Genomic DNA, 25158 nt, shown 5'->3' with positions numbered 1-25158 from the left:
ATTTTGCATAAAAGTTGCAAAAGACATGTTTTTCCAGTGAGTTGGAAAACACTGCTTTCTCCACCCACTGTAACTGATGCTCTCTTATTATTTAAAAGCACAGATGAACAGCGTGGAATCCCAACCATCTGCACCATCACAACTGCATCGCATCTCCCCCACTCTCACCGCCAACGTGGCTCGCCGCTTTCCATTTATCTGCCCGTATGACTATAAAAATCCGTCAGGGCCGAGTGGAGATTGAGGCTTTCTCGCTCCTGTGGGCTCTGGGCCTGTAATGCAGAAGTCTGTTTTTATTATTCTTGCTAAAGGAACACTATTTCATCAAGCGTCCGATTCCGGCAGCAGAGCGGAGAGGAGATAGAGTCGGCTCTCAGGCTATATTTCTTCCAATCAAACATCCCGCGGCGGGGAAAAAAATGAGTGGGCGCCATCAAAGCCCAGAATAATGCTGCCACCTTTTATGTAAAAGGAAAGGACTGATGGACAAATACAGGAAGGTACGACAAGTTTAATGACGTGTGTTGAGGGGGCCCGAGATTGGAAAAGTGACAGAGAGAAGCGGCCTCCTTGGCGGAATATAAATTGTGGGGGGCCCGCTGTAAAAAGGCTTTTATCTGGAGTGAATATGGGACGTAATGCTCGGGTCAGGGTTAAGTCATTTTCTCCGGCGAGTTAAGCGAATAATGAAAGCGAGTCAGCGAGGAGAAGGAGCAGTGCCTACACCAGTTTGTCTTCATTTATTATGCCAAATCTCATGATTTTGGCGTGGCGGCACAAGGTGCTGCGACTCGCGCCGGTGGACGACGTATCGCTTAATTTACACAGGGTAATGAAAGCGGGGAACGGGAGGACAAAACAATTTACCTGCTGACATGCGAAGCAGTGATTTGCGAACATGGGGGTTAGCGGCGGAGCAGGCAGAGGGCCAGGAGGAGGAAGAGGAAGACGGGCCGAGGCGATAAAGATAGGGAGTAAAGAGATGAGGGGGGAGCGTCCTGTGTGTGTGATCACAGCTCTGATGAGGTCCCCCACTCACACACGCTAAGTGAGCTCTACACAAACAGACAGGTAGGAATAGCGAATTTGGTGGCTTTTAAGCATCCTGACAGTCGATGCAGTACTGCAGGATTTTTTTTAAGTCAAATTAATGTTTGTTTGTTTTTTTTTTTGATATATGTAATTTAGTATAAATGTTAAAAACACTTTGTCCGGTTTTTAGCCCTTGTGTTGTGCTGAAAATATTTTCTAGCCTACTATGCACCTCAGTTTTTGTGTGGAAAAAAAAGCATTAGCTCTGAGTAATTTTGGAATTATTCACTCAAATTCTAAGCATCATAATCTCTGATCAATGAGGCCTATGATCAGTTGAATAATAATAATAATAATAATAATAATAATAATAATAATAATAATAATAAAGTTAATAGAAATAGGCCCATGAACCCACTATTTGGAAATAATAAGACATTTAGAAGCAATTTTTTTGCAGGGTGGTCAAGGAACACCACAAGTGTAACATGTCAGTAAGTTTGAGTCCAATCCAATAACATCAACTAGCATTTTTAGGAAAATGAAAATCGACTCAACATATGGGTAAAATGAATAATTAATCGTATTAATTTATTAATTGTAAATATTTAAAAATGCTAAAATCTTAACTGCAGCTTTTTTAGCACACGTCAACAGATGTTGTAGACACAAATGATGCTGAGAATATTATGAAATATGAGGTAAAGTATTTTATTTATTTATTTTTAACCCAACTGCTGGATCAATATTGCACCAAAGCAACAGTAGTTAATTTGACCCAGGAAGATGGGTTGATCATTTTTAACCCAACAGATGAGTTAAATATTCTACCCAAACGCTGGGTCAAATTAAATACAATTGTAGGTTGATTTAACTTCACTTTTGTTAAATAGTGTACCCAAATGCTGGGTCAAATTAATTACAATTCTGGGTTGATTCAACTACATATTAAGCTAGATAAAATTAACCCATAAGCCAGATTAAGTCTAATACATTACAGTGCAATAAGAAAATAAACTGCAATAGACTACCCATATAAAACTGTGAAACTACAAACCTAGAACTGAATACATGGTAGATTTATGCATATTATGTAACAAACACTTAAACAATACAAAAACAAAATGGAATCTTTGAAAATGTATTACATTAATATCAAAAAAAATATAGTAGAAATGGTGCAACACATTCAGAGCAAATAACAATTTCGATTGAACTGGCTGAACATTCAACAGGCCAACAGTCTGCAGCTCTATAGTTAATAAATTCAAATTCCTAAATGCTGCTTTTAAGAGCCATTAGCTCTACTTGTAAGCAAGTATTCTAGTTTGAATAAACTTAACCATTTTAGCGGAAGGCCTGAAATGCACTCTGATCATTTCCCAGTGTCAGGATGTGGGGGTATGACTTGCATGCCTTGGCCTCATGGAGGACCTCCACCATGTTTATTCCAGGCTAAAACAGAAAATACAAGAGAGCGAGAGTACAAGTGAGTAAGGACCAAATGTCTACTGCTTACTATAGTAGAACTGAAATACAGACATTGTGAGGACCATTTTCCTGGTCCTGACTAGAGAAATTATTGTTTTATGATAAAGTCTAGTTAGCTTTACAATTTGGAAAAGATTCAGTGCATTTATAATTAAAAAAGTTGAACTGTAATAGTCTACATTTCATTGCACATAACCAATATTCCAAACCTTTTTTGATTAAGTCTTAGAGCATATATTGTAGCTCACATTACAGAAAACAATTTTAAAAAAAAAGGATTCAGACCTCAATTGACATAAAAAGTCATAAATTGATTGATGATCTAACATTACAAAAAACATGCTCAGAAAATGTGTGCGTCCCACTTATCTGACTATCCTATCTGGCCGATAGGCAGCAGGGTTAGGTGGTCAGATAGGTGGGCCACAAATGCTTTGTAGATTTAGAGGACTTCTTTAGAGTCAACCTCATGGAGTCAGGTCCAAATGGGTTAAAATACAAAATTGTCAACCTTCTGATAAATGTTAATTTCTGCACTCAATACTTTGTTGGTGCCTGTTTTAGAACAAATTACTGCATCAGTGTGGTGTGGCACAGAAGTAATCAGCCTGTAGCACTGCTGAGGTGTTCTAGGATGCTTTGATAGTGAACAACGAGAACAGCTAATACTGTCAGGCTATATTTAATGCCTGTCCCCAAAAGTATAGTAAAACAAACTTAGATATGTTGATAAAATGAATAATGTTTCCCATTTAGATCTGCTTGAGGACTTACAGGCTTATGGTTGATGAAGGCCAAGCTGCATTCCTGTATGGTGAGGCGAACTAGTTTCACACCGTGGCCACGGCCAACTTTGTAAATTGTAGGTAGAAGCAAGTCTGGCAACTGCCTCAGGGCGAGTTCCCCAACACCATCTGTAGGAAGACATAGGTGTCAATACGATGTGAAATAGCATACCTGTGATTTCACAATACCTGCAATTTCATCGCATATAATTGCATAAATATCCCGCATAATCCATCGCATTCCCTGCATTTACAAGATCTGCTGACAAGAATATATTACCTGGTGTTAATCCATCCAGGGGCAATATCAGCTTCCCCTCCTGTCTTGCCAGGTACAGGATCTTCTCAGCATAAATGGGTAGCCAAGTTTCAAACAACTTTGATGCAGCATCCCCATGTACAGCAGCCAGCAGAAATGTAAAACAATGTGAAGATACTAGCCATTTTATTTAGCATCACAAAATATAGAGAAAACAATCCTCCCTTTCTCTATACAATTCATGACAAATTGCATACATGTAAATTGTCTATATTTTTAATGCACAAAAATATTTGTGGCTGCTCACAGCATAGCCTTCAGTGCACATAAATATTATATAGTTCTTGATGTTACAGACCCTGCGCAGAAGGCCAAGTAACGTTAAACAGATAAGACAGTTCTGCAAAATAAGTGCATCAGATCTATATACGTATATATATATATATATATATATATATATATATATATATATATATATATATATATATATATATATATATATATACGTATAAACTTAACCAAACACAAATTTGAAGTAAACTCATAATGAACAGTATAACAGTATAACTATCAATTTGAATCGAATTATTGTTTCACAATCACCTCGTGTTACAGACTGTATAAGATATCAACATATTAACAACCCCGAACGTCAATAAAAATATCAGCGGTATGAACATAAACATTTGCATTACAGATCTGTGTAACGTCGCACCAAATGCACAGCAGATGTAAGGGCGCAGGCACGCACACAGTCCTCCTTTCAGTTTTCAGTTTCCAAAGACTCCTGGTTTCTCACCACTGCAGATTATTCTTAGACTAACCCTGAACTGATTTACTTTCAAGTCCAGCATCTCTACAATGCACATGAATAAAAATAAACTTAACGTTTATAGCCAGTTAAAATAATATATTTTTAACTAGCGAAGCTACTAACTGACAGCCTGCTGTCTAGTAAACTAGTTAACTGGCGAATCACCTGGCTAGCTTGAAACTAGCTGGCAAAATAGCCTGGCAAATTCAATAAACATGACTATATGCTCATGGGCATTATGAACTTGTTTGAATGTGTCATGGACCTACTCATTGTCGGAATCATACTCTAGATTTAATACTGTCACATGCAATTGATGTTAATGGTGTTGAAATTCTGCAGCAGAGTGATGATATTTCAGATCATTATCTAGTCTTGTGTATACTCCATATAGCTAAAACTGTAAATTAAACGTTGCTACAAATTTGGTAGAACCATCACTTCTAATAACCTTCCTGACTTGTCTCAATTCCGCATATCCAATAGCTCAGAAAACTTGCTGGTGTAACAGAAACTATTAAATCTCTCTTTCCGAGTACTTTAAATATGGTAGATACAAAACTAGAGGTATTTCATATTGCATGGTGGGAAAGTACTTCTACTTATATAAAAGCTCAAAAAATTGCTAGATCTATTTACTCTTTATCTATTTTAGAAGAAAACAAACACAATCCCAGGTATTTGTTCAATACAATGGCTAAATCAACTAAAATAAAGCATCAGCAGAAATGCAGATACTGTCATGGAAAAATTACTCTTTGTTACTGTCCTCTTGCATCATTGACAAACTATTTTTTTTTTCTGTTTGACACCGTTAAGCTGCTTTGACACAATCAATATTGTATAAACTGCTATACAAATAAAGGTAATTTGACTTTACATGCACTTGAACAGACTTTGATGTGACTTTGTTTAAATGAAAAGTATTTACAGTATCAGTGTACAAATAAACAAGAAACAATAGTTGAATGGAATGTTACTTTAATTGCCTTTAACCTAGAAACAATGTAAACATCAAATGGACCCTTAATTTACATTGGACTAAAACCTCAAACCATGAGATGGCACTTCATCCAAACCAGGTTCTATTTGTTTGTTTTTGTCAAGTCTAAACCAAGTCTAAGAGTTTGTTGAATTAGCCACACACACACACACACTTTAAATAGACATAACAATATTGTCTATCCCTAACCCAACCGACCCTACCCCTCACAGAGAACATGTTTTGTCAAAAATTTGGTAAGATAAACTTCAGTCTTAACAACCTGGAGCTGAACACGCTCAAAACAGTGGAGATGATCGTGGACTTCAGGAGAACCCCCCATGCACACCCCCCCCCCCCCCCCCACCATCATGAACAGCACTGTGACTGAAATGGAGTCATTCAGGTTCCTGGGAACCACCATCTCTCAGGACCTGAAGTGGGACAATCGCATCGACTCCATTGATAAAAGGCCCAACAAAGGTTGTACTTCCTTTGTAAACTGAGAAAGTTTAACCTGCCACATGAGCTGCTTAAACAGTTCTACTCAGCCATCATTGAGTCTGTACTGTGTACTTCAATAACTGTCTGGTTTGGTTCAGCTACAAAATCAGAAGACTACAGAGAACTGTTCAGACTGCTGAAAGGATTATTGGTGCTCCCCTGCCCACCCTTCAAGAACTGTATACATTCAGAGTGAGGAAAATGGCTCAGAAAATCACTCTGGATCCCTCACATCCAAGTTACCCCATCTTTGAACTTTTGCCATCTGGCCGGCACCTCAGAGCTGCAAATACCAGGACAGTCAGGCACAAGAACAGTTTCTTCCCCCAGGCAATCTACCTCATGAACAGTTAAATGTTCCCCACTTATGCCTATGCAATAAAAATGTGCAATATCCATATATTTATTTGTTACCCTTCCATCCTAGTTCATCCCTGCATCTTACTGAATCCTATTCCATTATAATTTATCGCACAAATGTTTTTTTGTTTGTTTTTTTTTTTTGTCTGTGTGTACTGGAAGCTTATGTCACTAAAACAAATTTCTGTATGCGCAAGCATACTTGGCAATAAAGTTCTTTCTTTTTTTTTCTTTCTGGTACACACACAGGGAGAGAGAGAGAGAAAGAGAGAGAGAGAGAAAGACCAATCAAGATTTAATGGACATCAGAGCTGAAGAATCCAGATCAGCAATCAAAGAAAGAAGCCGCAGCTCTGAGGCTCTCCAAGAGTCATCTATAAGAGACATCCATAATTACCATCAACAGCACACAACAGGTATTTTTATCCCCGGAGCAGCTCTAGTGCTTCACAGTTCTATCCTTGATCAAGACCACAGTACAAATCTGAAATTACTGTGTTGATGTTTAAAAGGACAACTGACAATTACTGAAGCCAGCCCACATGAACTCCAGCAATTACACGTGTGTTTACAAACTAATGGATTAACTGACCGTTACCAGTGTTCACTCCTACCAACTATCAGTATCAGCTATAACAAAAACATCACTCTATTGACTATTCTTCTGTGGATGTTAGACGTTAGTCTGAATTAGGGCTGTCACGATATTAGATTTTTCATATCACGGTTATTGTTGGCACACGAATTCGCAATGTCGATATATCGTGATATCTATAGAAACCTTGGGGTGGGGAAGATATCAGTCAAATTGTTTTTTTACTTTGTTTATTGAGTTTTTCTTTTTCACCCAACGAGCATAATATTGATACTGATAAACGCAGGGCACAAGACTCTGGCTTTCTCCGTCTTCTTTGAAGCTCTTATGAAATAACAAGAGAGAAAATACTGTCACGTTCAACAGTATGATGAATAAATATTAATGGTAACACTTTACAATAAGATGCCATTTGTTAACATTAATGTATTAATGTACATGAATGAACAATGAACAATACATTTATTACACAATTTATTAATCTTTGTTAATGTTAATAAAAATCGAGTTATTCAATGTTCATGTTCATAGTACATGAATGTTTACAAACACAATTAGTAAATGCTGAAATTAACATGAACTAAGATTAATAAATGCTGTGGAAATATTGTTCATTATTATTTATGGTATTTATATATGTTAACTAATGTAATTAACTAATGTTAACTAATGAACCGTATTGAAGAATGACCACAGATGAGGCATTAAGTGCACGGCACTGTGACCAACTTAACATTTTACAGAGTTTAATGTAGCAATGTGGTCGTTCAATTTTTCAAGATCCGTTTTAATCGTCTAACTGTTCATAGATTTGAACAAAGAAAGAAATTAAGTGTCACTAAGCACAGGCCGTATTGATTGTAAAGAAAAGTAAATGCGGTACTTATTAAAATAATCACCCTTTACTTAAGTATATGAACACAGAAAACCGCTGTTAATAGGTTATATAATATTTCCCAGTCTATGACTTGTAAAATAATAATAACTTACTCTGATGAACACAGCTCTCCTTCTTGTGTGACAGGTGTCAGAGTTAAAGCACAATACTGCCACCTGGGCACTCAACCAGGTACTATTACCAAGTATTTACATGTGGTGTCATCATAAGAGAACTGTTCATTTTAAATATTGCGGTTATCACTAATACCGGTATATCCCCATACACTAAATTAACACGATATCGATAATTGTTTATTTGAATATCACGGTTACCGTCAATACCGGTACATCGCGACAGCCCTAGTCTGAATGCTCTGTTTATCACATATGAAGACTTCAGGTCAGATTTACTAAATCTTTACTAAATTATACCAGCACAAACCCTCTTTTTTATATTAAAAATTAAAAGTGAAAGTATAAACTCCATTCATTTTCTCCCCAGAGATAATTTACCTTAAATAATTACTCATGATGCAGTACAGAAAATTTCACCAATCAGAGAGTCAAATCTTGACAAAAGAGTTCAGCTCCACCCACTGCCATGTAGCAACGCATAAGTCAAAAATGCTGTCAAAATGCTTTGATATTTGTGTAACACTTTAGATTAGGGCAGTTGTTCCCAACCTTTTTCAGCTCGCGGCCCACACAACCACACACATATGTTTGCGCGGCCCACTTCAAAAAAATTAACTGACCCCGCTTATTGTTGGGTTAATAACTTAGCACTCAGAAGCTAGATTGTTAACTGTATTTATTGAATGAACTAGGGCTGTGCGATAAGGACAAAAAAAAAAAAAAAAAAAAAAAACATCGTGATTTCTTTGATCAATTTTGCGATTGTGACAATGCATTCAGGTTTAATTTGAAACATATTTCCAAAAGAAAACCAATGCTTTATCAAAAAGTTGTAATGTCTCTAGAACAGACATAAGTCAAAATTATCACCATAGTAAAGATTTAAGAACAAAATTTATAGACTTATGGCAAAAAATAAATAAATAATAAATCCTGTGTACAGGATTTATTTGTTTTTTGCATTGTTCATAGAGTTCATTAATTGTAGCGGTGCCTCAGGTGTTTGCAGTGTGTATACAGTGTGTATGCGGTCAGCAGCAAGAGCGCATAAATATAACGCGAAAGCACATTAAAATAATGCACGATTGCAAATCTTTCTGATCACACGCAGATTTCCTTTGCTCTGTCACAAAACCAGACATGCTTGCTCAGATACACGCTGCTCTGCGTGGAGAGAGTGTGCGCACTTAAAACACGTCTCCTCTCACTTAAAATGCACTCACAATTTTCTCTATGCTCATGTGTTAGATATGAATTCTTTTTGCACGTTTTTATTTCTAGCCTTTTACCGCGTGCAGTGTGAACGGAAAAAAGGCGCATCACAGACAGTGTGTGAACCTGGAGTTTAGGCATATGCCCAGTCTGTTCTTTTCTGTTCTCGCGCTAGGAGCACTGCATTCTGATTGGATCTGATAGCATACTACGGGAGGTCAGGGCCACGGAAATCGCTCAAATCGTGATTTTATGATGATTTATTTTAATCGTGCATCCCTAGAATGGACTGGAAATTAACAGAAAATAATTGGCGGCCCACCTGCAATACCACCACTAGGGGGCCGCGGACCACAGGTGGAAAACCACTGGATTAGGGAACACATATTCACTATTAACTTTCTCTCAGTAAATTCCTCCTTTGCTTCCCATTGATAGTGAGCAAGGTAGTTGTTGTAGTAGTTATGTTTCTGTATGAGGTATAGTTAATGGATCTAAAATATGGTCATGCAGAATAATGCATTAATACGTGCTTTATAAATACTGATAAACAGCCAATATGCTAGCAATATTCATGCTAATAAGCAACTAGCTAGTGTTAGTGATTTTATATAATCGATTAATATTGTAGGTATTTCCCTCACTAAAGCCGTTCTCTTCACAGACTTGCATTTTCAAATACATTTTTGCTTCAAATTAAAGTTTCTAATGTTGTGATGTTCCTCGTTGCTGGTTGATTCGATTTATGGCTTATAACACTTTAATGAAGACTTTTTTTAAATCCCAAATGGGAAAAATACTTCCAGATTAAACGTCACTGAAATAGTGGGCACACTAATGCATTCTGTATAACAATGAATGCCTTTCGGAGCCTGGCTGTGTTCATCCACATTCAGTTTGATTATATGAAAAAAAGCCAGTAAGAGTAATTTTCATTTTGGGGTGAACTATTCTTTCTGCTACATTGCTCGGTCTGGAAGTTTTGCTCATAGTGTGATGACCACAGTTCTCTTGAAGTGATTGGAAGACAATCAAAGTGCTTTCCCACATCTGCCAGATTACCCAGAAGCCTCAGCGAGATCTCCTCTGCCTCCACAAACACTGGGGAGAGACTTCACAAAGTCCCTGTAATTTTCCAATCACTTGTGTTTAGGGCACATCTCAGTGTCTCTGTGGCCGTTAGATCAGATGTGTTCGCTCTTTACAGAGCTGGAGGGTCTGCTTGTTTGTAGACATCAATACAATCAGAAGCAAACAAGGTCTTTTTTTCTGTTATCTTATTGACTCATAGACAGTGCCACACAAAATCAGTTTGTGCTCTGAAACAATTCTGCAGATTTCCACAAATTTCAAATAGCTGTCACTTACAATCTCTATGCATGTCTGTACCATTGTGTTTTAGAATATTAAATAGATTCCCCAATATCATTACACTGTCAGGTTATAGAATGGATCCAGTAGATTCACTGCCTAAAATGGCAAAGAAAAGGCAAATCTAGGTCTGTTTAACAGACCACTGGTGTTTAGATCATGTGGTCTTAGATTAGTTCATGTGGATTTAGATTAAAATGTTAGTTCACCCAAAACGGAAAATGATGTCATTAATAACTCACCCTCATGTCATTCACTCAAACAGTACACTGACTGAACTGCTGTGAAGAGAGAACTGAAGATGAACACCGAGACGAGCCAGATAACGAACAAAAGATTGACTCGTTCTCGAGTCAAGATCAGGTTGCATCGGTTTTCGGATCACCAGTAGTGATGGGAAGTTTGGTTCTTTTCCGCGAACCGGATTCTTTTTTAATACAGTTCGATTCAATAAACCGGTTGAAGAAAAAGGTCCACTGGTTCTTTTGCGCTCAATGTAATGACGTCATTGGCGATGACTGCCCTTGATTCATAATACAAAAATGGTGTCCACATCCCAAATATCCAAATAGGACGCAGGTGCAAGACAACTGAATAAAGAAGTGAAGTCTGCACACTGAAAGCAGTAGTTTTCAGTGTGCAGACTTCACTTCTTTATTTGCCCTTGATTCAAGTCTTCAGTTTACCTGCGCTTATAACACTAGCACAGAATCAGTTCAGAATCAATCGCCAAAAGAATCAGTTCAGTTCAGACGCTCTGTGTGTCAGTCTGCTTCACACTGAATCACACATGTGAAGTATCATCAGCTCCTCCGTTCTCGAATCAGACGTGTCTGACAGAAACGGTTCTTGTTTTTGTAAGTTTTTGTTTTATCCAGCGGAATTTATTCAGTGCAACTTATAACATCCAAGTTAAAGATATAACTAACATGTCAGAAAAATAAATAAATAAATAAACAGAATTACTGAGTTGGAAAAAGGATCACCCCCTCCTAAAACCGACTTGTAAACTCAATCACAACACAAAGCCACTGACTGGAGCAACTACAGTCAACTATGGGTGGCAAGAAACTGTCAGAAGATCTCCGATATAATGTTGTCTAGACTATAGTAAAGACTAAAATGTAATTATTTGGCCTCAAAAACAAATGCTACATCTGGTAGAAATTCAATCCAGTTCAGCATCCAATTAACAGCATTCCTCCAGTAAAGCATGGAGGTGGTGATGTCCTGTTCTGGGAGTTTCTCTGCAGCAGGGACTGGAGCACTTGTCAGGATTGAAGGAGAAATGGACGGGCAGAATACTGTCAAATTCTTGAGGAAAATCTGCTGCCCTCTTCCAGAAATCTGGCAATGGAAAGAAGATGTACCTTCCAGCATGACAATGACCCAAAGCACACAGTGGCTAAAGGAGAAAAAGGTGAATGTCCTTGCATGGCCTAGTCAGAGTCCAGACTGAAACCCCACTGAATATCTGTGGAATGACTAGAAGAGTGTAGTCCACAAACACCATCAGATTGAACTGAACTTGAGCAGTTCTGCAGTCTAGATGTGCAAAGTTAGCAGAGACAAATCTCAACAGACTAAAGGCTGTGATTAAAGCAAAAGGTGCTTCAAGAAAATACTGACACACAGGTGGATGCTTTTTCCAACTCAGTGATTCCGTTTTATGTTCTGACATGTTGGTGTTACGTCTTTCACTTAATACAGCTGGATAACACAACAACCGCGTCCATCTTCATTTTAGGCTGTGATTATTTTAATTATTTTCTATACCCACTGTGTGTCATAAACATATTTTGCAAATAGATAATTATGTTACAAAAATGTTGTGTTAGCTGGTACCATTTTGTGTGACTTTAGTGAGTTGTGGCAGTTAATGTGCTATTTGTTAACTGTTAACAGTTGTGATCATTTTAGTTTTTACCTATATTTAGTGAAAATTATATAATATTTAATTGCTTGGTACAAACATTACACTTCTGCCATGCTGGGTCAATAGTTCTTAGAAATAAATATTTGTCTTGATTTCACATGTTTTTGAAAAACATTTTATATTATTTTCTAATTCCTAAATTGTTTATAATAATTATCTTCAAACATATATTTTATATTTTAAATATATATAAAAATATGTAAAATAAGACAAAACAAGCATTAAAATATATAACAACTAAGGATGAATATATCCAACAGGTATTTTTGTTTTATCTCTTTGGAGAACCAGGGTTCTTATCAGAAAACCTGGAAATATGAGGAAATATAATTCAATTAAAATAGTGATTTCTTGACCTGGAAAAGTAAATTTAACAAATCTTAAAACTCTTGGACATTTTTATATTGAATATACACTGAAAAAAATAAATTAAAATAAATAAATAAATAAAATAATAATAAATAAATAAATGGTGTATTTGGTGTAGAACTGTGTTACAGTTTTCACTTAGAATTTGCTAGGAAATTTCACAAATAGTTACAAAGCATTAGCAACATTGAATTAAACATTAAATTCTTAAAGTAGAAAAACTGAAATAGTCAAGTCAAGTCACCTTTATTTGTACAGTATTGTATACAATACTGGTGCTGTCAAAGCAGCTTTACAGTGTTAAACAAGAAAACAGTTTGGCAATGATGCAAGAGGACAATAACGAAGAGTCATTCTTCCAGCTTAAGTCTGTTCATTGATGATTCAGTGATGTCATCATCCAGTTCAGCTCTCTTCTAATAGTGTCTGTGCTATCAGACAACAAATAGTATGTTTTCTTGTAAAACATACTTTATCATTATTATTATTATTATTATTATTATTATTATTATTATTATTATTGCTAATTTTATTAGTTACTACTAATTTTACTAGTTATCCAAGCTCAAAAAAGAAAAGAAAAAAGAAATTGAGTGATAAATTAATTAATTTAATTAATAAAAAAATAAAAACATCCCTATGCAATAAAAGTCATGGGGTCTTTGATTGTTGTTGTGGACAGTGGGAGGCCATTGGAGTCATCCGCTGATGTATGGGCCATATTGTGAGCACGGGTGTATATGAGCGCTCAATTACATCATTACCTCCGGAGCGTGGCAGCGCGTGACTCACACGGGCCGAGCGTGAGCGCAGACGGGCGCAGGTGGAGTGTGTTCCCGCTGGGCGCCGCGGTGGAGCTGCTCGCTGCTGATGGATGTCAGGCCGGTGCTGAGATCTGCTGGCAGCGCTTCAGCGCACGTCTTCTGACTGCAGAGGAAGTGTCACTCTCCGCGGGCATGCTGGGAAAAGCCTGGAGTCGGGCGCGTCTCGCTGCTGCTGTCTTCACAACAATCAAAGCCAAGCGGCAGTACAGCAGCGCGCTCCGTTCAGTCCCATATTCGCCCTCCGGGGGCTCGCGCTCACCGCCGCGCGCGTTTAGATTCACTGTCTACCGCACAGCTGATCGTCCCCGTGTGCGGAGAGCTCTGGATGCGAACCATTCAACTCCACCCAGTTAGATCATGGGCCCTATTTAAACGATCTGAAACGCAAGTGTCAAAGCGCGAAGCGCAAGTAAGTTTGTGGGCGGGTCTCGGCGCTGTTGCTATTTTCCCGGCGGGATAAATGGCTCTTGCGCCCGGCGCAAATCTAAAAAGGGTTGGTCTGAAGTAGCTTCATTATTCATAGGTGTGGTTTGGGCGTAACGTGAAATAAACCAATCAGAGCGTCATCCAACATTCCCTTTAAAAGCAGGTGCGCAAGTTCCATTATGGATTGCTATTATTATGGCGTATTTACCAGGCGCACGCCAGGAGCGGTTCACAGCCGAGGAGACTGATGTTCTTGTAAGAGCAGTGAAAGACAGAGAAGTTGTGTTGTATGGGGATGGGAGAAACCCACCCAAAATTGCGTCGGTTAAACAGGCGTGGGAGGAAATAGCCACAATTGTTTCATCGATTTTTTTCCTGGTTCTTGACAGACAAACATATTTGTCAGATGTCCTTACATAGCCTATATGTCTTGCCACTATTGGGCAAACAGGTCTGATCCTTAATTACTACAATTAGCCTGAATAATTTGTAAGCTAGATTTATGCCTATTTTTTCACATCTTCGTGGCACACCACAATGATTTCAATGATTTCCGTCATCTCATGTGTTAATATTTTTTTTTAGTGTAACAGTTTATGATTTGCAAAAATAACTGTTGCATCTGTGTAGATTACATGAGCAAAGTGTATGCGCGTTGTGCACGCTATACATTATGGTCAAGCATGCGCCCTTAAAATAGCATAATGAACAACGCGCAACGCGCCACTGACTTTAGACTAGGTTTTTTCTGGTCAGTGGCGCAATTGTTTAATGGAACCGCAAAATAGCACCAGGGATTGTTTGCGCCGGAACACGCCTCCTTTTTTGCGCTGAACCGCCCAGGGAGCGCAAGTTCATTCACTAGTTTAGCGACGTGCTTCTGTGGAGGGAAAAGCGCGCTTTGCGCGGGTGCAAAATAGGAATGACACATGCGTCGGTGTACAAAGTCAATTGCGCTGGGTGCAAGATAGGGCCCCATGAGCTAAACCCGTGTTTATAGCGTGCCTTCTTGGAAGTGCTAGAGTATAATTGGCAATATTGTATTTTTTACAGTCTTGCCAGTAAAGTAGTAAAGTAGTAGTTTTGAATTTAATTCAGTTGTATTTTTGGCAAACCGACGACTTGAGCTGAAATACTGCTCTTGTTGCCTTCTGTTCCCTACATAGACAGTTGTCTACAAAGACTGGAAGCTCACTTATACATATAGTGCTCCTGAATTACACATATCTGATTCATTATTTATTTTATTTTACTGTTAGCATGCTGATAAACTATATGACAAAAAAAAAAAAAAAAAAAAAAAAAAAAAAAAAAAAAACGTTTCCACTCACTGAAAATTAATTGTGTCCTAGTAGATTTATTTGTTTTATAGACATTATGCACTTAAAATGTTTACGTTTTTTTTTTTTTGTTTTTGTTTTTATTATTACTTTAATTCATCTAGGATGCATTAAACTGATCAAAAGTGACAGTAAAGACATTTTTAATGTTATATTTGATTTGATAATCAGAAATGTTTGTTGAGCAGTAAATCACCATATTATTCTGATTTCTGAATATCATGTGACACTGAAGACTGGAGGTCTTTCACACAGAAAACAGCTGTTTGAAACTGTAATAATATTTCACAATTTTACAGTTTTTACTGTATTTTTTATCAAATAAATACAGGCTTGGTGAACAAGAGACTTCTTTCATTATGAATGAGTGTTAGTAGCATCATACGGGCATGTTACAGAATCTGTCACAAAATGAAATGCAGCTAAATGTGTTTCATGAAGCTTTATTGGTAAACAAATAGCAAAGCATTTTTAATCTGTTATCTTTTTCATGTCTGTTGGCTCAGATATCTGCTTTCACGTGAATCTTTAAAATAAAGTAAAACAAAAAAAAAAATCACTGTAATTGATTTTCTTGTATTTCTGCATGTTTTTATTTACTCTGCTGTTTATGATCTGATTTCCTTAGCCTCAGCAGAGTTGAATGTATCTGTCTGTTAATATCGATGTCTGTTTGCTCAGATATCTCATTTCACGTGAGTCTCAGCTTCACAGCAGCGGTTCTGAGTTTCACCTGCGTCACCTCAAGAAAACACCCACAATCCCAGTGTGTGTTTCAGTGACACCCGATGAGCGTAAACACCGTCTGATCCTCTTTATTTCCTCCTTTATTCACACACTCCTGAGTTTTGAGCTAGTTATTATGCCACAGTACTCAAATAAAGCTGTCACTAGTTAATCAGAGAAAGCCTGTAATTTTGTTCGGAAGAAGTGAAAAGCGTGTTTCTGTCACTTTCGTAATAGAAATGTCATTCATTTTGGATACTGGCAGGTTTATGAGGAGACTTTTAGGAAATAGTATGCTTCAGACAGATTCAGACTGCTGCGGAGACACTTCACTGACGTTTTATAAGATTCAGTAATAAATACAAAGGAAGAACAGATCAAATACATCCTCACTTCTCTAAATGTTATGATGTTCCCCAAACTTCAATGATATTGCTCAAAGTCAGTCAGACATCTTCATCTTTCATCTAAAGCAGCATCAGGCTCAAACTGACTGATGTTTGTCACACAGATACCATGAAGAAGCAGAGAGCATGTTGCTCAGCTAACCAACTAACAGCATGCCACTGTTATTTTAGTAACAATGAGACACTATTATAGTTTTCATTGATATTTTCAATCATTTTTTTTTTTTTTTTTTATACTTTTTTCACTTTAATTTTAGTTTTTACAAATTGTGCCATTGTAGTAGTTCTTATGTAAAGGGTTTTTTTTTTTATTTTTTTTTTATTTTTTATTATTATTATTGTTCAGGTTTCGTTTCTGTTAACTATATTAACCCTACAGGATACGTTTTTATTTCTCTCTCTCTTCTTCTTCTAGATGGAATATTCCCTTTGAAGAATATTTGAACTTATTTGACTCTTTAGATTCAACTATTTTAAAACTCCAGGTAATGTTTTCAGCCCTATAAGCAGCGAGTCTGAGCTCAGGACTGACTTCTGGAATTAAACTGAATTTCTATTAGTGTTCAAACAAACTAAAACAGTTTAACCTGTTGAAAAGCTAGTTCTGAAAAAAAAAAAAAAAAAGATCCACAATGAAGAAATGTAAAATGATGTTTACAGGTGTTCATATACTTTTTGAAACCTCAGTATGTGTGTGATGTTTTTATGTGACAAAATCACCAGGAGAACAGTGAAGCAGACGCTGACTTTCCATTCAGACGTGTCTGTCGGTCTGTGTATGGGAGAAGGATCATAATGTTTCTAGTCTTGTTGCACGGCACACAGGACAGTGTTCAGTGTTAATGATAAGCGCTGGCCTCCTCCTCTTCCTCCGCCGGCCGAGCTGCTTTCTTTCAATTTGTGTGCTGTCATCTCTCTGCACCGCCAATGAAATTGATGCGCCCTCTTCCCTTTAATTAAATCAAAAAGCAGGCAGGGGGCTGTGCTCCGCGGGGGTCCGATGGGAGGGAAGGGGCCCAGGGCCCGTCAGGTGCCCAACAGAACCCGTCCCATCTGTGACACCTTCAGGACGAGCTGCGCTTGACCAGTCGCTTTCTTCACATTTTCTCAGTTTTGAGATTTGTCTTTCTGGAGACTTTCCAGACTGTAGTGTAAAGCATCATAGTTCACTCTCCGTGTCCAGTTAACGTCTTAAAAACAAGAACATGGGAAGCAAAGCTGCGAGAAAATAACGTATATGTTTATTTTGTTGTGTGGCATAAAACAAAAACAAATAAATTAACAAACCAGCCAAATAAAGCTTTTAAATGAAAGTCTTTATGTTACAAACTGGTAATTTTTATGTTGTTTAAGGGTGTTTTAAACGTGAAACAATACATTATCTATCTATCTATCTATCTAGAAGAATGAGTAAATAATGTTTTAGAGAAAAAAAGACCCCTTGGATTTGAATACTGTAAAGTGGTGATGAAGTGAGGGCTGGTGTGTTTGTAATGTGAAGGCCGCAGCGTTTGCGAGCCCCTGTTTTGTTATTCACCGCGTGGAGCTGCAAATGAAATTACAGGAGGAAGACTAAAGGACGTTCTCTGAGAATTAATCCCATTTAGAGGCCGAGCCACTTCAGACTCTTACCCTGAAGACTCACGCTTTACAGAAGAAACCTTTACAATTAAAACAATCAGAGAGAGACGCCTGCTGAGATCAGGAGAAACACACACATTTAGATCTGCACTTACAGTGATATGAGTCACTCATTTCTATACATGCAGGTGAAGTTACAGTAGAGAATGCATGAAATAATCTAATCATTTATTATAATTATAAATAATAATAAACAACAGATTAAAAAATAATTAGATACACCAATATTCCTGTCGTCTTACTGGCTCATTTCAACTATCTGTACTGTAAATTTCCTTATGCTTTCCTAATGCTTTAACCAAGAGCTAATCATGTTCAATTGTTCAATATTAGTATTACGTTTATTCGTATGATGTATTTATGCTAATGCATATGTACATTCAAATATCCCTGTTAATCACATATTTAAAGATGAAACATCAGATATTTAACTAAAAATATTCCTTGAAAAAAAAAGAAATCTAATATTACTGTCATGCATTTCTTTAATGTTTGTAAGCAGAACTTAAAAACATGAATCTATTAAAGAAAAAGCACAGTCGATATACTGTCCGTTTCTAATTTAATTTGAGTTATTTTGTTAGTTTTTATTTTTAATGGAGTGCATTCAAAATTGAGATTTTCGATATAAAGAGAAATAAAGATATAATTGTTTTAAGTTGTCATGCCAGTCGCGATTAATTATTTCGATGAGTGCAGATTGAACAGATTTTATTTGAAAGGTAATCGTATAGGCGCGCGCGCGTGTGTGTGTGTGTGTGTGTGTGTGTGTGTGTGTGTGTGTGTGTGTGTGTGTGGCAGTGAAACACTGACCCCTACTGCACAACATTCACTGCGCTGGACAGCATCTGACAAACCACATCCATACTGACTCAACACACGCTTCGCTGCCTTTATATATGTTCATATATCTGTGTCGTTATACCTGTTAATGTCTTTAAACCAGTTTAAATGACTCACTTGACCTCACTCTCATATCTGAGGCTGCAGTACAGTTTCTGGACCTCCATACAGGACTCATGTATCTCTGATGACTGGTGAAGTTCACAATCACTCGGGCTCTGCGCCATCATCCCGTCCTCGACTCCAGACACGCACTCTTTTAATTTGCGCTCTCTGATTAGCGGGTGATTGGCTGACAGACGCGCGCGATCCCAGCTCTCTCCTCCCAGCCTGCAACTCAATCACAGCCAATTAGCGGCTCCCCAAACACTCTCTCCTATTAGAGCGTCATAATGCGCTCATTGTGTCCTGATTTGCCAAATAAATCACTCCAGAGACGCGCGTCTCCGCTCGCCTCCTTCCTCACAACTTTCTCTCCTTTAGTGACTTTCTTTAATAACTTTGTCATAGTTCTCATTTTTTTGTATCTTTGGTAAATGTTCTTTTTTATTTAAAAGTCTTCTCTTTACTTTTGTTCTATTTATTTATTTATTGCAACAGCTTCTCGTCTCTATCCTATTCTCCTATTCTTTTATTTAGATACTAATGTGTTCCCATTAGGTAATAACCAGTAGTACTTTTGAGGTAATACGCATCTTTTACCGCCAGAGTGACAGTTTTTTTTACCCTCTCTCTCTCTCTCTCTCTCTCTGAGAGTGCAACATTAAACAGTGAATGATTTTGAATGATACTAGTCCTACAGTTCGCAGACATCTTTGCTGGACATTGCAGGATGATTCAGATCGTCTGTCCTTGTCTTTTCAAGGTTAAGAATCCGTCCATTTTGAGACTAAAGAAAGAGTGAATTATAATAAGTGATGTCTGCTGAAGTCTCACCTGTGCGAAGCTCAATGTCAAGTCAAACGTCTCCATCATTTACAATCCTCTTCATTTCTGCATTGATACAAATGCACGTTTTTTGTAGGCAGATTGACTTTCAGGACGGAGCACAGAGACAGCGAGGAAACTAGGAATCGGAGTAATTTGATTGGACGAGCAGATGATGTTGACGGACACGAGAGGAGATCAGACATGAATGCCGGAATAAATCTCACACATTCGTCCTTGGTAATGTCAATAAGATGAGCCCAAGTCAGAATAAATAAATGTATGTTATAAATATACTTTCATCTATATTGTTCGCGTGAAAATGTATTTTACGCTATTTAAAAAAAAAAAAAAAAAAAAAAAAAAAAATTCTCCAGAGACTGTGAGCTTTGTATCTTTGTCCATGATCAAAAACCTACATAATTAAACAAATATAACTATATAAAATATGGGTAGTGATACCTTAAAAACGTATTGATTAACTAATCTGAGTACTGTTCATTCATTCATTCATTCATTATAAAAAAAAAAAAAAAAAAAAATTGTCGATTGATTTCAGATGTTGAGTTGCTATGCCATGCATTATTGTAAAAATAATAAAAGTACACAAACATTGGGTACAATTTCTTTTTTAAATACTGGACTATTTTTGATATATTTTGATTCACAGATTTGTAAGCACATTTAAAATGAACTTTTAGTTTTTTTTTATTTATTTTTTTATGGAGTTGCATAATTGACAACCACAGTGTATTACAATTGACTTTTCCACAAAAAACACCTTAAAATAAAGGTCCTTTTGGGCCTTCTTCATATTGGGCTCCCCATTTAAAGAACCATTCAGTAAATAGTTTTTAACAGAACACTTGTGTGTGTGTGTGTGTAAAATATTTCAAAAATCTAAAGAACCTTTTCCACTATAAAGAATCTTAAAAGCTTTCATGGATTTTTAGTTTTTTCATGGAACCATAAAAGCCAATAAAGATGAAGGATGCATGTGTTGTTTTCAAATGTAGTCAAATTAAGGTATTTCATAAGACAGGATAATGCTGCTGCCTGCCTTGTGAAACAGCTTTGGAAGTACATCCAGTATGATGCCTTAGAATGCTGTCTATGTAGGCAGCACACTTGGTTTTGGAACAAAGCCTGCGATGAAAGTCCCCCTCAATCCCCTGAGAGGCGGATGATAAGAGTAATCAAAGCTGCCCTGGGCGCTGGGGGCAGAGACAGGGCACAGTGTCACAGACAGCTCAATACAATCTACACACGTACAGCTTCATCTGATTTAAGGAAGAGCGTCTGTCTTTGTGCTTTGAGCAGGAGGTCGGAGCCTGAGAGCTCACAGACTCGACACGCATGCGTCTCAGCAAGCAACCGGCGGGTCTGTCTTCATGTTTACTCACTGGGCGGAGCCCTGCTGTCCGAACACAGCGTGAGACCACTGAACGGCTGAGGGTTCGAACCGCTCTCAGACCCCCTGTCTGTTCCTTCAGACGGTGAAGATTCACAGATAAACCCATGAGTAAGACCACATGTAGAAGCTTATTCATGGACTCATTTTCAAGAGGACTGGATGACATAGTACGAAAAAAAACTGCTTTTGGTCAAATGTAATATTATATCTCAACAATTATGTATTTGCCCTGAAAAGGCTTAAAAGGCCTGATTCATACAATGAGAGGAAACAGAAAATTATATCAATTCCCAATACCAAAATACCAAAATAAACCTTCTTAAAAAAAAAATAATAATAATAGAAGGAAGATTTTGGTTAAAATGTTCTATGCACATTTAGGTCATTTAACCTTAGTGAACATAATGTAGTATATGTTAATATTTATATAATATGTATTTATATTAGATTTTTATGTTATCTTAGTTTTATGTTATCTATAATTAGTTTTGGACTTTTATGAAAATAACGTCTGGAAGGTTTTGGTTAAGAGAAAATGTAGTTAACAATAATTTATTAATATTTATAGCTTTGGATCTTTCTGTTTATCAAATAATCCTGAAAAATATTTACTCAACTCTTTTAAATATTAATAATAATAATAATAATAATAATAATAATAATAATAATAATAATAATAATATTTTTTTTTAGCAGCAAATCGTCATATTTTCATGATTTCTGAAGATCATGTGACACTGAAGACTGGAGGAATGATGCTGAAAATACAGCGGAGCATCACAGAAATACATTACACTTTAACAGATATTAGAAAGCAGTTATTTTAAATAGTAAAAATATGTCACAGTATTACTGCTTTTTCTGTATTTTTATTCAAACAAATGCAAACTTGGTGAGCAGAAGAGGATTCTTTAAAAAAAGCATTACATTTATATATATATATATATATATATATATATATATATATATATATATATATATATATATATATTTATCTCTTTTTTTCACCTTAATATATTAACTACATTTTCATAACCGCCATAAATAAAAGACCAATAATGATGCTAAAATGATGTTCAAATATTAATATATATTACGAAAAATATATTTTATATATATTTTAAGGTGACAGGAGCATTCAGATTAGTAGTTAATAAATATGTTTTGGTTTTTAAGGTATGACCTCTAATTGTTAATTATGTATTTGTATGCCTCTATGTAAGACAGTTCTTTAAAACGGAGGGGAGAGAGTAACAGGATTGAGTCTCCTGTACAGATCAATAGAAATGTCAGAGTTCGGCCCACAAGGCTTCTGTGTGTACTCAGACATACAATATAAAGCTTTCATCCAGTATTCTTAATGTTCATGTTGCAAAAATTGTAATATTGTTAAAGTAAGTGGGAGTCCAGTGGAGAAGCCGAGTCCAGTTGCTGCTTCCAGCCTCCGTCCAGCTCAGTTTACTGTCCAAATGAAGTGTCTCACCAGTCCAGATCCAAGAGCTTCTGTCATTGCCATCCAATAATGGAATGACCTCCCAAACACAGTCAGAAGCACAGAAGCCTCTGCCAGCACACCTATTCAAAAACCTCAGCTCAACCAATCACAACACTGCTTTACGTCTGTGTGTCCAAACGGATCCCAGCAGCCTCTTTCCTGGTTATTTATGATTCAATACTGTAAATTACATACATTAGATATTGTTACATAATATTGTACTTATTAGGGTTTAGCTCATAATTTCCCTTTTTTATAAAATTATTATTATTATTATTTGATCAATTTCTGACTTATTTTATTAATTAAAACCTTTTTATCTTATAATCATGGCTTAGTATGTCATAATTGTGATGTTCTATTATTACTTTTTATCTCATAATTTTGACTTCAGTCTTTATTATGATTCAATTAATCTCATAATTATGGCATTTTATCTCATAATTTCGGATGTTATCATTCTCTCGTGAATCATACTCCCTATGCATGTTTTTTTTTTTTTTTTTTCTTATTTGGCAGATTATATTTTGTCTTAACTATGACATTATTTTGAATTGTATGATTCACTCATGATTTAAAAAAATAAATAAAATAAAAATTCTTATGCGGTGGTAAATGAGGGTTACAGATATTAACCCAATGTTAACATGAAGAAAATTATATATTTTCATGGGTCATAAACTGTGGTTCTGTAAGATTATGTTTTTTTTTTTTTTTTGCAGTTGGATAATTGCATTTCCCCACACAATTAAAACAATACAAATAAATAATTCAATAACAATTACAAATCCTTGTCACTAGAAAACCAAATCATTTATTAACTTGGTGAAGTCACTCAAACAAAAGGAAGTGTTTGGTCAGTTATTGGTGAGTTTCAGAGGATAGTCAGTAAGGAGAGTGACAGCAGCAGACGTGGAGGTGGACGTTACCTCGCTGGTTTTAGGAGGTGAGTCCGGCCAGCTGGCACCGGCGTCTCACGAAGGAAGTGTTTGGATTTAGAGGAACACAGAGAGACCCCGGCAGACGCACCACAAGGGTCCGGGACCCTCTCAGCACGCCTCTGTAGGGCTGCCCGGACCCCCGCCGGCTCTGGACAGATGGAGCGGCCGACCCCGGAAGCCAGGAGGGAGGAGAGGCTTGACACACAGGAAGGAGAATGGCAGCGGCCGCAGATGTCAGAGGAAGCTGAACTGCAGCAGGTGTGTGATCAACCTCACGCTTCGCTTCATACCGGCCTGCTTTCTGATACCAGACAGAACGCCAGTCACAGCTCTCAGACCCCGCCGGACGCTTGGGTCAGCACACTGTTATACCACTGTTTTATTATACAGCAGCCACCAGAAAGGATTTGTCACATTTTGAATCCTCAGCATGTCGTTGCATTACATTAATGAAATCAAAGCAAGTGTCTTTTATTTTAAAGTCAACCTGAACTGAAGACGGAATTTGACTGTATACATCAGGAATTGATTGGATGGTTAAAACAGCTGGTTAAAAAATGTGAAGACTTAGAGATGAAATGCAAACTAATGCAAGAACAGGTAAAAGTGTGTATAATGCTACTCAGGCTCATTGGAACTACATGCCTCTACATAAATTTCTCCAAAACTAAAAAAACAACATACTGTTCGTACGAACGCTGCAGTTTCCAGTTGAAATGAGTAAAACTCTTTCATTATTTTTCACACAAAATACGATTTACAGAGCCAGAGTTTCGATTAAGAATGGCAAATTTTTGCACAATATAAAACGATTTTAACATGCTGCGAGATTTAAGACTGATACTTTTGAACATTAACATCACGTATCTTTATATGTCTGGGTTTTTAGACTTTTTAGGCAGGTTTGTGCAGTAGCTCATGTGCTCCGGTATGAATCCCATGAAACTACGGTTCGACAGCTCAATCCTGCATACAAGGAAGTTCAAATCACACCGTAGCATCAGAGAGTGTTTTCATATCACTCTTGCATTTGTTAACAGTAGGCAGGTACTGTAGGTTTAGGGTTGGGTTCGATGTTATTGGACTAATGTAAATAAAATGTGGCCATGATCACATATTAAACATGCTTTTTAGCACCACTCACTGGACATTTCACTTTGTCATGAAACCTGCAATAAGGTATGTAATATCTGTGTTGTAGAAAGGTCAACACAAGCATGTATTTTCAATAAGACTGGGTTACGATTTTATTTTATTTTTTTATTAAAATGATTAACACATTTAATGCAGCCACCCATCCCATACCTGTATATTATCTTACACTGATGCAGTTATATATCCATTAAATTCAAGGGAAAGAAATGGCATTGTATAGGTTTTGATTTGGTCTTTATTCTATTAATCTATTAATATGTTAAAATGAAAATGAAAACAGGCTATGTTTGATATA

The sequence above is a fragment of the Carassius gibelio genome, chromosome A17 (assembly GCF_023724105.1).
Source record: "Carassius gibelio isolate Cgi1373 ecotype wild population from Czech Republic chromosome A17, carGib1.2-hapl.c, whole genome shotgun sequence".
NCBI classification, from domain to species: Eukaryota; Metazoa; Chordata; class Actinopteri; order Cypriniformes; family Cyprinidae; genus Carassius; species Carassius gibelio.
Note: the sequence above shows the minus strand (reverse complement) of the source record.